Consider the following 5,262-nt stretch of genomic DNA (forward strand, 5'->3'; position numbering starts at 1 on the left):
GATTAAATTAATTTAATATTTGTTGAGTATTTCAATCTAAACTTAATGCTTGTGTATGCTTGATCACTATTTGCATAATTTGGAATTTAGTTTGAAACAAAGAAGTGATAATTTTTAATTATTGTTTGAAATACCATAAGAAATCTATAGAATAGAGATTCATGGAACTTGTGTAATCCTTAAGGGTTTCCTCGCTTATAATGAATTTTAACAAGTTTAAATTGTTCTCAGAGATGTAAGAAGTTTGATTGCTAAAATAATTTGTTGATGCTTAAGAGAAATTAGTGATGAAATTAGTAAAACGTGATAATCAACAATAATAAGAAATATATTTTAATAGGATTAATTCAATTGAGAAATTCATATAGGATTAGTTAAACTTCATTTCAACCCATTTAATTATTTGCTTGTTTGTTTTAATTTTTTTTAGTTTTGCAAACTTTTATATCAAATCATCAAATAGATAGAGATTTAATAATTTTGATATTTATTGATAATTTTTATAAATTCTCATGAGATAATATTTTATTATTTATTATAATTCATGCACTTTCAATTTTAACCAACAACAAGCCCTATTATTATTTTAAATTCCATAAGTCTTTAGAGGCATGGACCGTCTCCAAGCCATATCAATTTGGATATTAAAAGGAATAATCTTGGTTTAAATGATTTTTTTTTAATATTTTCTTATCATTCATGTTGAGGATAAAAATTTATTTGATTTGATTTATGTTTTAGCCTTTTGATATATTTAAGATTATTAGAGGCTTAAAATAACTTTGTTAAGGGTTTTAGGGTATATTTTAAGTGATTTCAAGTGAAAAAATTGCTCAAGTAAGTTTTTTGAATAAAAAAACTTGAGATAAGATTTATGAGCTAGTTATCAAGTTATCAAGGTGAGCTTTAATAATTGAAAAATTCAACCAAGAAACAATATGTCACGTACAAAAAACAAACTAGGCACGGGGACTTCTATTTTCTTTCATGAAATAGAAAAAAATAAAAGAAAGCTAATTAGACATAGAGTTTGGTTTATTTTTCTTGGGGCACGTGTCTAGGGTGCTCTTTTTCAAAATATTTTGTTATATAAAAAATATTTTTTAAATTAATTTATTGGAATGATATTTAAGCATTTATCTAATTTATTACATAATTATCGATTTCTATTTAATAATTATATATTATTATGATAAGTAAAATTTTTTAAACAATTTATTCATTAATATTTGATGAGAATAGAACATTTCTTTTTTTTAAAAAAAAATATATCAAGGAAAATTACCCTCATTAATATGTAATTTAGTTATTTTTTTTAATCTCTCTATTCCTTTAGAAATTAGCTGTGATATCTTGTATCAAACCCTTTTTTAAAATGAAATGAAAAAATTAAACTATCCTCGTATATAATATATTAAAAATATCAACAAATTATTGACCATAAATTCTCATTCTGTCTTCTTCAAACATAGCTCAGTCCCAATCACGTTGCCCGAGTCAATCAAACATGGAGAATTTCCATTATGTTTTGTTCCTTCACCATAAACACCTTCAAATTCATCCAGCATGTGTCCCAGTCACCTTGCCTGAGTCAATCTAACATGGAGGATTACAAGAGTGAAGTTCTCTACACCAAATCTGATTTCGATCTCGATATTCTGGTGCTGCCCATTATATTTTGTTAGTTTACCAAAATCCACCTCCGAATTCGTAATTGCATGTGTCTAATAATTGATTATGTTTAAGAATCTAAGCCATCCCTTTCCCTCTTCCCTTCCTAGTTTTCTTTTACAGCATCCTTCTCGCAGGCAATTCAAGGGCTCCATTCTTGGGGCCCTTTTCTTTTAAAGATAAAGTTATAATATTTAATATGAAAGCTGTTTATAATGACAATTTTATAAATATTTTAATTTTTTTATTGATTATTTTTTAATATACATGAGGGAGGATATGCAAAGTACTATAAATGTATAAATTTCAGGTTGTCAACTGTAATATATAAAAAAATAGAAGCAAAGTGAAAAGTATTTAAATTGCAGTAGGGTCAAAGTACCTTTTCCTTTATATAATTTATATACTCAAATTTACTGTTCTTAAATATCTTTATAAAAATGCTTAAAAATGATCGATTAATTTTTTTTCTTAAATAGCTCCATTTTTTTCCCTTTCAAAACCGATAAAAGATTTCATTAATATGAAAATCAAAGTACAAAGAAGCACGTCATCAAAGTAAATCCTCCATCAAAACAGGACTAACCCAAATGGGATGAAAATCAAATTAAGGAGAATCCAACCTAAAATGTACTTCTACCATATTCCATAAAACTACACACAGAAAACTACTATACAATACTTCCATGTCATCTTGTAGAATTCTTTCTTCCCATGTTGTTCATTTTCATCTGTAAAATTGCAGCATCATCATCTCCACTTTCAGAAGTAGTAGTTAGCAAACCCACCATGGTAGACTCCCGACTGAATGATCCAATGTGCATCCTTTCATGTCTAATGAAACATCCAGTGGGAACAACTGAGAACAACCCAATTGAGATTACAATCTGTAGGCATTGAACCGAAAACAAAAACTACAAACAATTATTTGCAGTATGCTGCATCACCTTGAATGCCTAGCCGTTCATGTTTTGACCTTTTAGAGGAACCTAATTGAAAGAATCATGGATACATGGATGAAATTATACGGATTTAATTGGAGTCGTCTAAAATATAGCGATAAAATTTCACCACAAAAAAAATTTGGGTGGCCATGGGCTCCCTCACATCATAACGGAGCGCCGGGCCTGCCTAGGGGTAAAGCGTTTGAGCACAATCTTATAGTCAAGCTGCCAAGGAAGAGAAGCCACGAAAGACTATAAGATGGAATGGACAAGTAGTGTCGGTCGCAGACAGCTAAAAAGAGTTTTGGATAGACAAGACGAAGAGATGTTCACACAAGATGAAAAAGAAACAAAGATTATTAATATGAAACAAAAGAAAATAAAAAATAATAATAAAAATGGACATGGATGACTACAACACATGATATCTATATAAAAATCAGGGTAATATAAAAGGAAACAATTAATTATAAGATAGAAGAGATTTTCAATGACAATTAGATATTGACCACACAACTGTAAAGAGTAGATCAATTGTTTTAATAATAAACAAAATCTAAGTGTTAATAATGTATTTTCAAGTAGAAAAAAAAAACCATATAGAGATTAATTTAATGTGATATAATTAACTTGATAAATTAAAAAATAACTTGGATGATCATTAAAAGGATAGTAAAAGGGTAGTTCCATTAAAAAAATTTAAGATATATTTTTTTCTTAAAAAAATATTGAGATGAATACTATTAGATTGATCCAAGTTATCCCGAATTAACCTGTCAAATCCACAAGATCATTAGAACTCCTTTTAATTGGTTTAAAGTCGTAGATCATCGTAAGACTGAGATAACTTAATAAAAAATAAATCAAAATAAATTATGAAATTTAATTCTTAATTAACCCAATATTGAAGGATTAAATTAAAAAAATCAATTAAAAATGACAAAAAAACAAACAACTTAAGTCAACTTACATTAATTTGTTAAACTCGCAGTCCAGATTATATGACCAAGATAAACTTTATAAAAAAAAAATCAAACTAAATTGTAAAACTAAATTTACAATCAACTTACTAATAAATGATAAAAGTTAAAAAAAATAATTAAGCAAAAAATACAAGAAAATAACATGAGTCAACTCAATTAATTAACAAAAAAACTTTAAATTAATATATTAAACTCGTGATTCAGGTTAAAAGATAAAATTAAAAAGATATATTTAACTAAAAAATAAATTAATTTACTAACATATAACTTAGGTCATTAAAGTAGGATAAACAAATTTAAATGAAAAAAACAAAAAAAAAAACTAAAACAATGTTAAAGTAATCAATCATTTGTGATGAGGAAACAAAGAAATCCCCATCGCCCAAATTTAGTAATACAAATCTTTTTATTGATAAATCCCCAATAATTCCAAGGATTTTTCTATTTGAAAACAGAATTTCCTTCCCTTACTCCCACAAGACAAAATCCCCATCACATTAATCATTGACAGCATCAAAAGCACACAACCCATAACCAAACCAATAGCCGAACCCATCATCCCGAACCTCAAAACCCAGTTTTAGTCCCTGTGCTATGAGGTAAGACACGAGGAAGAAGCTGAAGGACACAGCCTCGAAGACTAGTAGATTCTTGGCCACGTCAATGCCTGCGTCGCAGGTGTGCGGTTTTCGAGGCTGTGATGATTTAGGGTTGTAGGAAAGAGACCAACGAAGACGGCGATTGCAAAAAGAGAGTTCAAATTCACCAGACCATCAAGGGCTGTCATGTTCACGCTGGCAGTTGAAGAGGAGGATGTAGAGGATCCTCTTGTAGTCATATTTTCGCAGGAATACGAGTCTTTTGGAAACGGATCAGGTCCGTCAGTAACTCAAGCTTAGGATAAATGTAATTGTAGCAAATGCACAGAAGGTTCCTTCAGATGGGTGGATGACGCAAGATGGGACACCTTCGCCTAGAAACAATACCAGGGATCACCCTGGTGTGATTCAAGTATTTTCTGGTCACAATGAAGGCCACGACGTGAAAGGAAACGAGCTCCCTCGCCTTGTATACATATCTTGAGAAAAAAGACCCGACTTTTCATTTCGTAAGAATGCCGATGCTATAAAAGGAATGCCCTTGATAATGTTATTATAATTATAAATCATGGATAATAATTTTATTATTTCTATGCTTCACGATCTTTTAGTTATTAAAATAAATAAAACCAAAAAATCTATAAATAATTAGAGATTGTATAAAGTTAAAATAAACTATGATTTCTCAAAACAGTGACCTTCTATATATATATATATATATATATATATATATATATAACCACTTCTGCTAGTTGTATTAAATATGTTTTCTTTTAAGCTATATTTATTTCTTGTAAAGTAATTTCTGAAAAATTATTTTTAAAATTTTTTATGTTTGTTTTTCATTAAAAAAATTGATCAACGAAAATTATTTTTCTATTCAAGAAAAATTTGATTTGGTTTATAGAAAAGTATTTTCCTGAAACATTTAGGTAAAAAACACTTTTTAAAAGTTATGAAAAATTTAAAAATATCATAGTATTTGTTAATTGTATCAAATTTGATCCTCAAATTTTTAATTAATATATATATTTTTTGTTTTGAATATTTATTATTCTATTTTTT

Source organism: Populus euphratica, unplaced genomic scaffold, assembly GCF_000495115.2.
Source record: "Populus euphratica unplaced genomic scaffold, PopEup_1.0 scaffold290.1, whole genome shotgun sequence".
In the NCBI taxonomy this organism is placed as follows: Eukaryota; Viridiplantae; Streptophyta; class Magnoliopsida; order Malpighiales; family Salicaceae; genus Populus; species Populus euphratica.